At 31.6% G+C, this 16,749-nt stretch overlaps 1 long non-coding RNA gene across 1 annotated transcript; it reads left to right on the forward strand.

Annotated features, from left to right (window-relative positions):
* The first annotated feature begins 243 nt into the window (after positions 1-243).
* LOC108561717 lies at positions 244-935 on the forward strand. The gene is made up of 2 exons (XR_001891026.1): positions 244-403; positions 725-935. It is a non-coding gene; the product is annotated as an uncharacterized LOC108561717 (long non-coding RNA).
* The last annotated feature ends 15,814 nt before the right edge of the window (positions 936-16,749 follow it).

Here is a 16,749-nt window from a genome sequence, read left to right on the forward strand (position 1 = left end):
GAGAAGGCGACGCGACGCCGAGCGTCCTGTATCTCCATGGTCACGTGTTTGTCGGGAGAGGCGACGACGACGTCCTCTCTCTCCTCTCGCTGCGGCGGTGTGCGACGGTCTCGTCGTCGTCGTCGTCGAAGGTGGTAGAGGTGGTGGATGAGGAGTAGAAGGAGGAGTAGGAAGAGGTGATGGTGGTGGGGGGCGGCGGCAGTAGCAGAAACATCGACGGTGGCGGTGGTGGTGGAGGCAGTGGCGGTGGTGGAAGAGGTGGTGGAAGAGGAGGTGGAGGAGAGGAAATGCAAGTGCATCTAAGCGCCGAGTGGCGTCGTACTTGTTGCGTCACTCTGTGACGTTGCAACACACAGAGTAGCGACTGTCAATTCATTGAGCTTTTGTAGGTAGCAAAAATTAGGTATGAAACGACTCTCTCGCACATACACTCCAACCAACCAACCAACACACGCACGCACTCGTACACACACACTCACTCATACAAACACATAACAACTGCGAGAATCTCGAGGTTTTCGCTCACTTCGGACACCTAGTTTTAGTCGTTACCACATACTCACACAAGACCCAATTATCCACCAAAAAAACAAAAAAACACAACACTTCAAACAACATAAACAAAAAAAAAACAAAAGGTATCAAATTAACAAAACAAAAAAAAATCCAATAACCACTCGATTTTAATTAATTAATTAATTATTTTTTGTTTTGTTTATTACAGACACTAAGGGATTTTTTGGAGCGACGATAACAACACCTGAGGATGGCGGAAAGTGAAAAGTTTTGAGTGCAAACAACAACAACAACAAGAAGATGCGACGACGCGCCGGGGATTATTAACAAATTTAAAACAAAAGTTATTTTATTCTGCGAATGTGATAAAATTAATTTAATGAATTAATTCAAGTGCAAACGAACTTTACGAAACATAAAACAAAAAAAATCAAGTGCGCGTAAACAACAACAACAACAACAACAAGAGAGAGAACAAAATCCGAATCGAACAAGTGATGATGAAGTGCGTCCGAATTTAATTCTTTTAATCAACACTAAATTTCCAAGTTTTTCTTTTCTTTCTTCGATAATAAATAAATAAGTGCGTCGACGTGTGTGCAATTTTATACGATTTTCATCTTCGTCTCTTAATCAAATTACAATTAAATAATTTAATAAACACACACACTCAGAATACATATTATATATTGAAAGAAGTTTGTGTATGTTTGTATATATATAAAGGAAAGAAAAGAAAGAAAAAAAAGGGGAAACAAATCAGAGAGGTGTGTGTGTGTGATATGCACGAAACTGAGGAGCTGAGATGGGAAAACGAAACGGAGTCGTGAATCGCGAACGAAGCGACGCTCGCAGTTTAGCAAACCTTACGCCTCGAAAAAATGGCGGACTGTTCCTATTCGCGATGCATCCAACAGAGAAGAAACATTAGAAGGGAACTGCAACGATGGACAAAAAATATGGTGTACATAGTCGGTGAGTCTAACCTCTACTCTACTCTTAACACATTACAACATTTATATCATATTATCTGTGAAACTGCAACTGTTTCATTCACCAAAAGATAACAATAACAACAACAACAACAACAAAACTAGATTTAAGTTTCATCTAAATGAAGAAATTTAACTTGCATTAAAAGTAATCAAACAATTATATCGAACAACAACAACATCAAAAATTTCCTTTAAATTTAATTGCGTTTCAAAAAAAAAGATTCCATTAATTAATGATGTCTCAAATTAAATTAAATTAAAAAAAAAAAACAACAACACGGACAACATTAAACGTGAAACAACAACGTCTTATCTACATATTACTCAATTTCATTTAAATTTAGATTCGTACAAAACAAAAAAAAGTTTGAAAAGAAAACTTCGAAAACGTTATTATTTCTTAAATAAAGCCACAACATTCATTTTGAACAACAACATTCACTAAAAGATAACAACAACAACGACAAAAAAACTACATTTAGTTTCATCTAAATGAAGAAAATAACATCAAAAATTTCCTTTAAATTTAATTGCGTTGAAAATACTTTAAAAAAAAAACGATTCCATTAATTAATGATGTCTCAAATTTAATTTAAAAAAAACAATTATTAACAACACGAACAACATAAAACAACAACGTCTTATCTACATATTACTCAATTTCATTTAAATTTAGATTCGTACAAAACAAAAAAAAAAGTTTGAAAAGAAAATTTCGAAATCGTTATTATTTCTTAAATAAAAGCCACAACATTGATTTTGAACAACAAAAAAAAAAACAACAACAACATTCACTAAAAGATAACAACAACAAAAAAACTACATTTAGTTTCATCTAAATGAAGAAAACAACATCAAAAATTTCCTTTAAATTTAATTGCGTTGAAAATACTTTCAAAAAAAAGATTCCATTAATTAATGATGTCTCAAATTAAATTTAAAAAAAAAACAATTTATCAACAACATGAACAACGTAAAACAACAACGTCTTATCTACATATTACTCAATTTCATTTATTTAGATTCGTACGAAACAAAAAAAAGTTTGAAAATAAATTTCGAAATCGTTATTATTTCTTAAATAAAAGCCACAACATTCATTTTGAACAACAAAAAAAAACAACAACAACATTCACTAAAAGATAACAACAACAACAACAAAAAAACTACATTTAGTTTCATCTAAATGAAGAAAATAACATCAAAAATTCCTTTAAATTTAATTGCGTTCAAAATACTTTCAAAAGAAAGATTCCATTAATTAATGATGTCTCAAATTAAATTTAAAAAAAAACAATTATTAACAACAACGTAAAACAACAACGTGTTATCTACATATTACTCAATTTCATTTAAATTTATATTCATCCAAAAAAAAGTTTGAAAAGAAAACTTCGAAAACGTTATTATTTCTTAAATAAAGCCACAACATTCATTTTGAACAACAACACTTGAATTGATATAAAATGATCCACTTATTAACTAAATGTAGTGTTAATTTCGAAGCGTAAACAACAAAATCAAAGTCACTTCTAAAATTCTAAAAATGCAACAATAAATAACTATGACCAAATATACAAAAAAGAAAAAACAACATTATTTCACTTGAATTCCATTACATTCAAAATAGTAATTCAATCGAGTAAGTAAACAAAGGAATTTTTCTTTCCTCGAATTGCCACAATTCGCAAAACAAAACAAAACAACAACAAGTGTCCAAAAAGAAAACAAAAAAAATCTGCGTGTTTCGGAATTGTTGGCGAGAGGTCAGGATTGCGCGCCTCTATTTGCAAGCGCGCCGCGGCGCACAACCTGTTGCCGGCCACCAATTTCGGGGACGGCCTAATTTAAACAATAACAAACGGCATTCAACAACGGCGCCAGCAAAGAGTACAACAAGTTGGCGTCGAAACGAACGAAATTTAGGTAATATTAGAAGAAGAAGAAGGAAAAGAAAAAAAAACGAATTGCAACGCCGGCTTATTTTTTTATTTATTTTTTTTTTTAACCGGCGCCATCTATTCGGGGGTGGCTCCGACGGTGTGCGTGCTTCCTCTTTTTTTCTCTTTCTCCCTCTTCCTCATCCTCATCCGCGCACAACCCCCCCATCCCCCCGTCCACATTGCGCCCTGCATTTAATGATTTTTAAGATGCAGCCATCTCTCCGCCCCCTGCCACCTCCGCCCCCCACCGTCGCCGAACATTCCTTCCTCCTTTGTTTTTTTCTCTCTTTCTTACTTCTTTTTTTTTTTTGTTTCTTATATTTGTTTCCTCCTTCCGTCCGACTCGATCATTATTATCATTATTATTATTTTTCGCGTTTTTTTTTTCTTCTCCCTTTTCTTCTTTCTCTCGTGCAGCGAAATTTTTTCCCCCTGACCGTCGCGACGCCGAATTTAGTTCGCACCCGGCGACGCGACGCTCCCTAGCAACGCGCGTCGCCTTACACGCAACGCGTAAATAAATAATATTGTTACCGTGACAACCACTGTTTTTTTTTCTCTCTCTCTCTCTCATCATTATTGTTCAAATTCGATGACGTCTCGTTTCCGTGTGCGGGCTTCAGTTTTGAAGGGCCAGACAGAAGGGTGAGTCTTTTCTTTTGTGTTTTCGGGGCTCGTGGGTTGTTTTCTTTCAGTATAAGCATGTGTATGAGAGAGACAAAGACAAAGAGAGAGAGAGAGAGAAAGAAGGTGCAGCGTTAGTCCTGCAGAGTGCATTGCGGTCGCGCGCGCCGCCTCCACGCAACCACCCCTACCTTTCCCACCCCTTTCTTACGTGCTCTTATATAATCGGTGATACCGCACGCAGGGAGCGGCACACCGCATTTTCCGATACATTTTACCGAAAAAAAAAAAAATTACAATTTCAACTTTGTCACATTCATCAAACGACCTAAATATTAGTTCAACTGATCCCAATTTCATTACAGCAATTGTAATAATTTCCTTTTTATAAAAAAAAAATCTGTTTCGAATTTATTACAACTATTTTCGTGTACTATAAATTCATCGATCCGAATTGACACTAATTGCAATTACGAAGAAAGCAACGTTCGCGTTTCCATGGATTCAAAGAAATTCCCCACACTTTATTTTTACATCTAAACACAGAATTTGTTGTTTTTTTCATATTATCGAATTTTTTTCCTCGCGTTTCAATGCCAAAACGTTTTGGAATTACCGCAAGAATTCATTTGAATTTTAAACTGTTTTAATTACAAAAAAAAAAAAAACTATTTCTTAAGAAAAACAAAAAGTTGCTAAAGATATTTGTGGCAATACGCAAAAGGTGTTTATTTTGTTTTTTTTTGTTGAAGAGGAAATCAAAATAAATAATGGAAATGAGAAACGCAAACAGCATTGGCGACGTATTAAAATAAATGATGATAATGGCAATAACAAACGCGATTTTGGACAAGGTCAAGCGCGCGTAGAGAGAGAGTGGAAAAAAAAAATATAGTTGGCCGCGTCCAATCGTTGTTTCGTTGTTGTTTCGCTGTTGTTGTTGTTGTTGATTGGTCTATTTCGAGAGAATTCGATTTGTTTTTCGACCATCTTGAATTTTGTTTTTCGTCGGTCACGCCCCACGTCCGTCGCGTCGCGTTGCCCATTTGTTTAGAAGCGACGTTGCTTAGGACCCGTTTCTAGTCGGGATTTTTCGGTCGGGATTTCGTGGGTGGGGCACCGAAAACCGAATTGTCCCCCGTCACCCATTGGTCCAAAGTTTCCATTTTGGTCACAACAGACACACACGTAAACCAATCGCAATTAACAAACGTGAATGTGAATGTAAAATAACAATTTTTTGTTTGTAAGTTGTTTGTCTTTTGCCAAAAATAGAAACGCGTCAAGTCACGCGCCGTTCAAACACAATCAAATCGCGTTTGACCATTGAAAATAACCGTTGAATAGTTCCAGACGCGATTTCCGCTTCGAAATACACAATACGAAAACGAAATTACCGACAATCGATTTATTCAATATTTGCACAACTATTTGTTATTTCATCAATCGATTTTAGTGAAAATCTTGAAATTTTCATTCATTTCCATTAATTAATCATGAAAACCCAAAAGAAACAATTGGAAAATTTAAAAAAATTGCAACATTCGGATATCGTTTAAAATAATTGAAGAATAGAACAAAAGCATTTTTTTTTTCCAAATAAACGAACATTTTAGAAGAAGCAAATTATTTTTTTGTTTTTTAACAAATTGAATCATGTTCCGCATTTTTCGCACATACTTTCTGTGAAAATCTTGAAAGTTTATTTTTATTTCCATTAATTAATCGTGAAAACCCGAAAGAAACAATTGGAAAATTTAAAAAAATTGCAACATTCGGATAGCGTTTAAAACAATTGAAGAATAGAACAAAAGCATTTTTTTTCCAAATATACGAAAGTTTATTTTTGTAACAAATTGAATCATGTTCCGCATTTTTCGCACATACTTTTTGTGAAAATCTTGAAAGTTTATTTTTATTTCCATTAATTAAGAGTGAAAACCCAAAAGAAAAAATTGGAAAATTTAAAAAATTGCAACATTCGGATAGCGTTTAAAATAATTGAAGAATAGAACAAAAGCATTTTTTTTTCCAAATAAACGAACATTTTAGAAGAAGAAAAGCAAATTATTATTATTTTTTTTAACAAATTGAATCATGCTCCGCATTTTTCGCACATACTTTTTGTGAAAATCTTCAAAGTTTATTTTTATTTCCATTAATTAATCGTGAAAACCCGAAAGAAACAATTGGAAAATTTAAAAAAAATGCAACATTCGGATAGCGTTTAAAACAATTGAAGAATAGAACAAAAGCATATTTTTTTTTCCAAATAAACGAACATTTTAGAAGAAGAAGAAAAGCAAATTATTTTTTTGTTTTTTAACAAATTGAATCATGCTCCGCATTTTTCGCACATACTTTTTGTGAAAATCTTGAAAGTTTATTTTTATTTCCATTAATTAATCGTGAAAACCCGAAAGAAACAATTGGAAAATTTAAAAAAATGCAACATTCGGATAGCGTTTAAAACAATTGAAGAATAGGACAAAAGCATTTTTTTCCCAAATAAACGTACATTTTAGAAGAAGAAAAGCGAATTATTTTTTGTTTTTTTTAACAAATTGAATCATGCTCCGCATTTTTCGCACATACTTTCTGTGAAAATCTTGAAAGTTTATTTTTATTTCCATTAATTAATCGTGAAAACCCGAAAGAAACAATTGGAAAATTTAAAAAAATTGCAACATTCGGATAGCGTTTAAAATAATTGAAGAATAGGACAAAAGCATTTTTTTTTTCCAAATAAACGAACATTTTAGAAGAAGAAAAGCGATTATTTTTTGTTTTTTAACAAATTGAATCATGCTCCGCATTTTTCGCACATACTTTTTGTGAAAATCTTGAAAGTTTATTTTTATTTCCATTAATTAATCGTGAAAACCCAAAAGAAACAATTGGAAAATTTAAAAAAAAATTGCAACATTCGGATAGCGTTTAAAACAATTGAAGAATAGAACAAAAGCATTTTTTTTTTCCAAATAAACGAACATTTTAGAAGAAGAAGAAAAGCAAAATTATTTTTTGTTTTTTAAACAAATTGAATCATGCTCCGCATTTTTCGCACATACTTTCTGTGAAAATCTTGAAAGTTTATTTTTATTTCCATTAATTAATCGTGAAAACCCGAAAGAAACAATTGGAAAATTTAAAAAAATTGCAACATTCGGATAGCGTTTAAAACAATTGAAGAATAGAACAAAAGCATTTTTTTTCCCAAATAAACGAACATTTTAGAAGAAGAAAAGCAAATTATTTTTTTTTTAAACAAATTGAATCATGCTCCGCATTTTTCGCACATACTTTTTGTTTTGTTCGTTTCCAAGGTTATCGAAACGTTTGCATAAAAACCGGGACAGAATTCGAGTCGTCGCTGCATACCAAGAAACAAATGACAATCATCACAATAATAGGAATGGAAACTTTTCTTTTTCTTCTTCTTCGTTTTTCGTGTTGTTGGTTTTTTTTTTTGTTGTGTTTCTTCGCCAAATGCATTTCGCTAATAGTACGTTTTAATAAATGGATTGATCGAATTACGACACATTCGGCCTTCGGCCGCGCGCAAATGAGTCACGAAACGCGATACGACGAAAAACAACGAAAGAAAAAAAAAACACGACTAAAACAACGCTGAAATAAAACGAAACAGCACACAAAAATAACAGAGAAAGAGAGACAAACAACTTGAATTTCAACACAAAACCGAAACCTTTTCTTTTGTTTCTCGTTTAACGTTTTTTTTGTTTTGTTTTGTTTTCGTATTGCGCCCATCGCCAACTCACATTTTCATGACGAAAAAATAATAAAAAAAACATTTTCTATTACATACAAGACAACTGTTTCCATGGAAATGTTTAAACATTGAAGCTGCAAAAATAATCGTAAAAATCGTACAAATACAAATTTAAACACCGGAAATGGTGTTTTTACGTAACATTTTTTCACATTTATTTATTCAACATTTTTTCCTTTAATGGAACAGACGGATTTTTCATGAAATACGCAACGTTTTTCTCGTTATTTTTAGCGCATTTCAAATATTTATTTAAACAAATTCCAGTGAAAATCTGCTTAAATATGTCTTTATTATTTTTTTTTCATTATATATAAACAAATTTTTAAGAGCGAATTACGCAACAAGCGAACGCGTCCAGAAACAGAAACTTTTGCATTCATTTTATCGCTTCAATTTCCGCAATAAATCTGCATTTGTAACATGTGCAGTTTCTGTGTTATTCAATGAAATGTAAAAGGATGTAAACGTTTAAAAATTTGATAGAGAAATTAATATTTATAAAAAAAAAAAATGTACTTCTCAATAACAGGACCATTAAAAAATCACATAATTACTCAATTGCGTCGTCGAACGATGATAATTCAGTAATTATTATTACTATTTTTTTTTTCATCTCATTCATTTCGTTTTAACATCAGCATAAAATTTCTAAGAAACAATTCTTACCAGACAATAACGCGTTTGTTTTAAAGATGACTTCAAATTTTCGATATTTTGATATCAAGTGATCATCAAGCTTCCTTTGTTTTCCGAAACAAAATGCTATAGATTGCAGATTTTCTATTCAAATATATTTTTGTTGTTGTTGTTGTAAAAGTGCATTTTCGTGCAATTTTCCATTTACGTAAATCGAGTCGACTCTACGAAATGTCATTCGGGTTAATCGAATTTTGTTTTGACATTTTGTTTTAATGTCATTCATCAGTTTTTTCCACGACGATCATGACGATTACACGATTGCGGTTATGTATTTCGTTTTGGACGATAGATGGCGCTCGCGTCGTCCCAATGACCCCGTGACCTAAACCGACTCTGCGCCGCCACATCTTCGTCTCAAGAAGATCGAGAGCTCCTGTTATGGGAGGTAATAGCAAACGCAAAGATCATGAACGCAACGGAACAATATTCGAAACGCTCGAGCATTTATCGAACAAATCGCGTCTCATTACGTAATCGCAGTCACATTGATTTCACAAATTACGAGCCTTGACATTTCTTTTGTTTTAACTTCTTTTTTTTTTTTAATTTTGCGTACTCAATGAAAAACCGCGCTCAACACGGATTCGCAGATATTTACGGTTTCTTAGGAAACGTGATTCATCAAATTTTCATTGCATTCCTGATTATTTTCGACTAGGAATTTGCTCAATTTCTCAAAGAAATAACCTCACTTTTAATCAATTAGTTAACGAATTAGTATATAGATAATTAAAGTGAGTGTTTTAAGAAAACAAGAACAAGTCAATGTCAAACGATTAATTGAATCATTAAGCAATGAGCAAAGAAGAAAAAAAAGTACACACATTCGAGAACTGGATTTTTGCATACGAAATGAAAGCAATCGCATTAAGTTGACAAATGAAGGATTTAAATCAATGCCAATATTAAAAAAAAATAATAATCTACTTTCAATTGTTACGTAAAAATTTCCAAATGAAATCATAAATTGTTAAGTAACATTTTTTAACAAGTTTTTTTTAATTATTTACCCAAAAATTGCGTTTGCTTAATTAGTGAATGTGTATATTATAGATGTCTAATAAGTCAACAGTTGTAGTTTTCCCTTTATACTTAATTAGAGTATATTTGGCTGCATATCCAGTTGTAACCTTTTTTTTTTCTCAATTATAATCTACTTTCAATTGTTACGTAAAAATTTCCAAATGAAATCATTAATTGTTAAGTAACATTTTTGACAAGTTTTTTTAATTATTTACCCAAAAATTGCGTTTGCTTAATTAGTGAATAAGTATATTATAGATTTCTAATAAGTCAACAGTTGTAGTTTTCCATTTATACTTAATTAGAGTATATTTGGCTGCATATCCAGTTGTAACCTTTTTTTTCTCAATTATAATCTACTTTCAATTGTTACGTAAAAATTTCCAAATGAAATCATAAATTGTTAAGTAACATTTTTGACAAGTTCTTTTAATTATTTACCCAAAAATTGCGTTTGCTTAATTAGTGAATATGTATATTATAGATTTCTAATAAGTCAACAGTTGTAGTTTTCCATTTATACTTAATTAGAGTATATTTGGCTGCATATCCAGTTGTAACCTTTTTTTTTCCTCAATTATCGAATTTCTAGGGATTTTTTTTTAAACTATTGGTAATTAATATCTTAACGCTGTGAATATTCTTTGGACTTTGTTAGAAATCTAATAGGAATTAACAAAAAAAAAATGTAGAATTGAAATTGTTGAAGCAACTCACGAAGTATAATAATTGGGAAAATCCAACGTACGGACGAACTGTTCGAATTCGAAAGGCACATGAGAGAATCGATAGGAGGAGAGGCGACTCTCCTCAAATATTTTCTATATTTAGCTTGATGCAATGTAATGTAACGTAACGTAACGTAATGAAACGTAATGAAATTCAGTCGCATGACGTTCGAGGAGTCCAAAGACAAAACATGCAATTTAGTAACTTTTTGTTTTCTCAAGTTGTTGATTTTTTTTAATTTACATTTTTTTGTAGTTGGTAGAACTACGCAGGTGGTTTCCTTACGTTTACGTGCGTACGCGTTACGTTTACGTGCGAGATAGTGGTGAAAACGCAAATTACTTCCATTATTATTGAGACAACCCAAAAGAAGCTATTTTTAGCGACTGTCCCCTCCCAGGTTTTTTCGTTTTCTGGGTCAGTTTTATTATTTCCGAGCCGGTGCTCACAATACACACGTTGCGTCCACTCTTTAAACATAACCTTCGTATATAATTTAAAAAAATATATAGTTTTGTTTATAATTAGCAAAAAAAATAACAATCAATTAGTTAATTACTTAATCGTTATTGAAATTGTCTTCTCAATCATCACTGATGTTATACGAGTTGCATAAATATACAGTTCATTGTAAAATTTATAGTTTACCCTAAATACATTGAAGTATTGTATTTTGCATAAGCAAATAATTAATACGTTTACGTTTTGTTTTCGTTTTTCCCGTCGCTGCAAATTCATTTGTAGAAAGATAATCGAATATTGTTTCATTTTTTGTTTGTAAAGAATGTCAATATCGTTGCGTAACGACGCGATTTTGTTTTTTTCCTAATGCTGTTTTATTAATAAAAAAAACAATTTCAGAAATGAAAATAAAAAATTGAGGTGCGGCAAGGTTAAGTCGCGTTGATATTCCGCGTGTCCCGAGGCGAACGTATGAAAAGACAACTGCAACGAAACAAAACAAAACAAAAAAATGCACAGAGAGAGAGAGAAAGAGGAAACTATTGGAAACGCTGAAGGTGGGAAAGAGTTGAAGATAGTTTCTTTTTCTTCTTTGTTGCGCGTTCGGAATTGGCCGCGAACGAGAAGGAGTCACCATTCCAATTCCACACTTCTAATCCGATTCATTTGCATCGCGGCACACCATAAAAAAAAAATTAATAAAATAATCGATAAATAATTGTAATTACATAATTACTATGCTTGCAAAGTAAAGGAAGTTGCATAAATCAACGATGAACGGAAGTTGTCAAAACAATTGCGATTATCAGTATATAGATGGAGCTAAACTGTTTTTAGCGATATTTAGTTACAAATTCCATTATGATAAGGAATAATTCAATGCTCGAAAGGGAAAACAACAAAATTCCGCGAATTCGCAATTCCTCAACGACAACTATGTTACATTTCGTGCGTAGATAACGAAATAATAATTACAAGTGTAATTAGTGTTGCATACATCATACAACATGCACGTTGTCAATATTTGGTGCAAGAAAATCATAACAGATGGCGCATCCACATTTAGGCATAAAAACTGGATTAAAACTTCGGTTTTGTGAATCATCGACGAATTACTTGTTAAATCATAATAGATGCGTAATTCTTAACAGCTTATTGATAATTGACACGCGCAATCGTTATGACTACAGTTGCCCAATGCACTTAAACTGATGTTTACTCAATTATTGCTAATCTTATTAAAAACAATCGCAAAATTAGATTTCATTTATCTTATAGAACAATGCGTTTACTTTACTATAAACTCACAATATCTATAATCTATAAAAAAAATTATTAATAACGAATCTCTTTCCAAAGAATTTCGTTCTTCATTTTCCGGGTGCACGTGTCAGAAACAATGAGCGCATTACGTATCAAATATTAAATGAGTGAGTAACGAGAATGAGCGTAATCTTAATGAAGTAGCGGTAACAATTAGAAATTGGTAAAAGTTTCTGTTAGCTTATTTTCAAAATACAACTACAACTACAACAAAAAGAGAGAAAGAATCTGACAGATACGCAATCAAGTTCCTGGATGTTATCTAACAGAAATGAGGGTTCCAATAAACACAACTGCAACAACTGGAACCGTCGTTTCTACTGGTCTGATTTGCTATGCTACAATTATTTTTTAACACATTTCTTAACTTCTACTGGTATTGAAAATAATATAGATATTATAAAAAGCGTTTCACTTGTTGGAATTCGCAGATTAGAGAAACATTTTCATAAATTAACCTGAGTCACTTTTTTTTTTTAAATATTTTACAAAAGCGAAAAATCGCAATATCTCAGCCATCAATAAACATTATGTAACCATGGTTATATCAAAAGACGCGCAATTTAAAAGCGCACTTTTGATTTAGTCGAAAAATTGATTATTTTGGACGTTTCAATTGAAACATCTGCAAGAAACTCGACAACTTTGATATATAACGATTTCGCAAAGGTTAGCTAACGTTCGGACTCTGACAACAGTCGTCGTCCCATCCCACGTCTCCACTAAAAAACTATGCAAATTTCGAGCGAACAAAACACGTACAACGTTTGCACATTGTTTTTTTTTTGTTTTATTATTTCGGAAAAAAAAAATTGGAATCCTTGGACTTTCCAATTATTTGCGTTTCGCTAACAAACGAAAACAAAAAGTACAGACGTATGCGCGCGCGCGTCGTTGAAAAAAAAATGGAAAAATGGAAAAATGTAAAAAAAAAGTGTCAAGGATGACCGCTGAATTCGCAAAATCGTAAACAAATTTCAAATGCTCATACGCTAATTAACATTCATTTTTTTTTTATTTTGCTTACTATTTTTAAGTTTCCTTTAGTTTTCTTAGTTCGCTTTTACGAAAACAAAATTAAGTGTGGAAGAAGCGAAATGGAAATTACGAAAGAAAAACAAGATACAAAAAAAATAAAATAATAATAATTAGCTAACAAACAACGGAAAACGTATTGAGTAGTGAAGGATAGGATGATTAATGAATATTTTCGTTATGAAATGTCCACTTATTCAGTAGTTATTGCTTGAAAATGTTACAAATGAAGAAGTTTTAGTAATAAAAATTAATTTTAATTTTCATATTCTTAATTCGTAATTAGTGCTTAATGTTTGGAAAGTTTGATTTTGGAAAATTCGTAGAAAAAAAAGTACGCCATCTATCGATCAGATTTTCGTTTCTATGAATTTCTCGAAAACTAGGAATCGCCCATGGACAATTGAATACGCAAATTAAAGCTGAAACAATAGAGAATCAAATAATTCAATTGTTTCAATTGTAAATGTATGCTGATTTTGAATGAAACGTTCGTAAAGTTAACGAATATTTCAAAAAAACTATTGGATCATATAAATATAAGAATAAAATTATTATTTCGCTAGTTTAAACCGTATCGAGATTGCATTTCGAAATGCAGGAAGTGTTGGTAATTTCCTCTCGCTCTAAAATTTAAAAACTTCAATAATTTTTTCCAATTTCGTTTCATGATTCACATAAAGCTACAACATTCATCGTTTGTTTTTTTCTGTCGATCTTCGTTCTTTCAAAGCAGAAATAAGAGGTTATTGCTTACAATTGAAGGAGAATTTGTAATAAAAATTAATTTTAATTTTCATATTCTTAATTTGTAATAAGTGCTTAATGTTTGGAAAGTTTGATTTTGGAAAATTCGTAGAAAAAAAAGTACGCCATCTATCGATCGGATTTTCATTTCTATGAATTTCTCGAAAACTACGAATCGCTCATGGACAATTGAATACGCAAATTAAAGCTGAAACAATAGAGAATCAAATAATTCAATTGTTTCAATTGTAAATGTATGCCGATTTTGAATGAAACGTTCGTAAAGTTAACGAATATTTGAAAAAAACTATTGGATCAAATAAATATAAGAATAAAATTATTATTTCGCTAGTTTAAACCGTATCGAGATTACATTTCGAAATGCAGTAAATGTTGATAATTTCATCTTGCTCTAAAATCTAAAAACTTCAACAATTTTTTTCAATTTCATTTCATGATTCACATAAAGCTACAACATTCATCGTTTGTTTTTTTCTGTCGATCTTTGTTCTTTCAAAGCAGAAATAAGAGGTTGTTGCTTACAATTGAAGAAGAATTAGTAATTAAAATTAATTTTAATTTTCATATTCTTAATGCATAATAGGTGCTTAATGTTTGGAAAATTTAATTTAGGAAAATTTGTAGAAAAAAAAGTACGCCATCTATCGATGAGATTTTCGTTTCTATGAATTTCTCGAAAACTACGAATCGCTCATGGACAACTGAATACGCAAATTAAAGCTGAAACAATAGAGAATCAAATAATTCAATTGTTTCAATTGTAAATGTATGCTGATTTTGAATGAAACGTTCGTAAAGTTAACGAATATTAAAAAAAACTATTGGATCAAATAAATATAAGAATAAAATTACATTTCGGAATGCAGGAAGTGTTGGTAATGTTCTCTGCTCTCTCTCACTCTCTCACTCTAAAATCTAAAAACTTTAAACAATTGTTTCCAATTTCGTTTGTTTTTTCTATACATCTTTGTTCGTTCAAAGCAGAAAGAAGAAGAAAGAAAAAGTTATTTATTTGTTGTATATAAATAGAAATAAAATGGTCGATGATTAACATCCGAATAATAACCATTATCATCGGTTCGGTTCCTCGATTGGTCGCTCGGAAAACAAATGAAATTCGCGATGATTAATAGCGAACGTGATAAGTTGTACACACATTAGTTATTTATTTATCTAAATTATTATTATTTTTTGTTATATTTTTTCGTCGTTTCCATTTATTCACTGAAAAGACAATGAAACAAACGCAACTGTTGACTGGTGAGTTCGTAGTTATAAATATCATTATTTTAATTGCATCATAATACGTTTACTTTTCATCGTAAATAGATTATTGCGCGATTAATAATAATAATAATAATACACTAAATAATTTTGCAGCGTAATAGATAACCATGTTTCGGAATGTTATTCATGAAAAACGAGAATCGCGAAAATTTGATAACGTCGCCAGCGCGTTCGAAACTTTAAAACAAATATTCGGTGCGTAAATACGATATCGAGTTGCCATGGAAATGGTATCCATGGTATTTTGTTTTGCGTCTTTGTTCCTCGTTTCGCCAACTCGAAACAAAAAAAAAAAAACAACAACTACGAATCCAAACAAATGCTCATTTGCGTTCGTCACTTTTCCTTTTTTGTTTTGTTTTTAAGTCAATTGTTTCAAGGCTTTGTTAGTTTTAAATTTAATATTATTTCCATTTTGCATATGAAAAAATCAATCTTTTAGGTGAAAGTTGTGAATCAATTAGAAACACGACGAACAAGAGGAAAATTTCCATTGGAATTGAATTCGCATAGTTTCAAACGAATAAGTGTAACGACTTCTTCCTTGGATCTTCTCTCCGATTTCAAATATGTTCGGATCGAAGCATGCAATGTGCGTGCACTTATACGTGTGTGTGTGAGAAAGAGTGAAAGAGATGGAGAGAGAGAAACGAGCGGAATGATTCAAAATTGCAGCGATGCGTAAACAATGTCTGAGGCAGATAAGCTTTCCAATAAAATTGATTAAAACACGTCCTATTTTCGTAGCTCCAAACACTCATACACACACGCACACACAAACCCAATTGCAACTGCGAGCGAACAATAAATAATTCATAATATTCCGATTCCCACAGCAGGCTGTGTCGGCATTAGAAAATTGAAATTTTGTTTTGAACACAATTGGAATTGGAAAGAAACTCTTCTCTATCTTCAAGCTCAAAAAAAAAACTCTTACTTCCTCGTATGTTTTTAATTGTTTTCGACATCATTATTATTGTAAATTGTACATTGTTGTTGTTGTTTCAATTTCAAATTTGCTTCTTTCTTTCTTATAATTATAGTGTGTTAATAATTTCGAAGGTAAGAAAGAATCGTTTTTCTTCGCTTCAATTCTGTATTGATCCAATCCAAAGTTTTCGCTTCTCATATTTATGCATCTTTGATGAGGAGACACACGACGTCTTCCTTCGATAATTTCCCAACCGACGAAGCAAATTGATGTTTGAAAACTGGACGCGATTTATCGCGTTCGACGCTTTTTTCATTTGAAATGAAATAATAATAACGCATATTTCCACAAAAAAATATGACTTTTATTCTATTTTTACTTTATTCATTTACTTTATTATTTTATTTAATAAATTTCTTGTATTGGAAACGTGTGAAAATGTTATCATATTTCATTTTTAATTACAAGAAAGTTAAATATTATTTCAGTGAGCTTCAATTGTTTTCAGGACTTATTTCATCAAAGGAATATGTTAAATTTTGTCACTAACGAAGAATTTAACCATTTGTTAAAAAACTACAGAATCTGTATAGAATTAATAATTTTCATATGTAAACA

This window comes from Nicrophorus vespilloides, unplaced genomic scaffold, assembly GCF_001412225.1.
Source record: "Nicrophorus vespilloides isolate i.1.1-1 unplaced genomic scaffold, Nicve_v1.0, whole genome shotgun sequence".
Lineage (NCBI taxonomy): Eukaryota > Metazoa > Arthropoda > Insecta > Coleoptera > Silphidae > Nicrophorus > Nicrophorus vespilloides.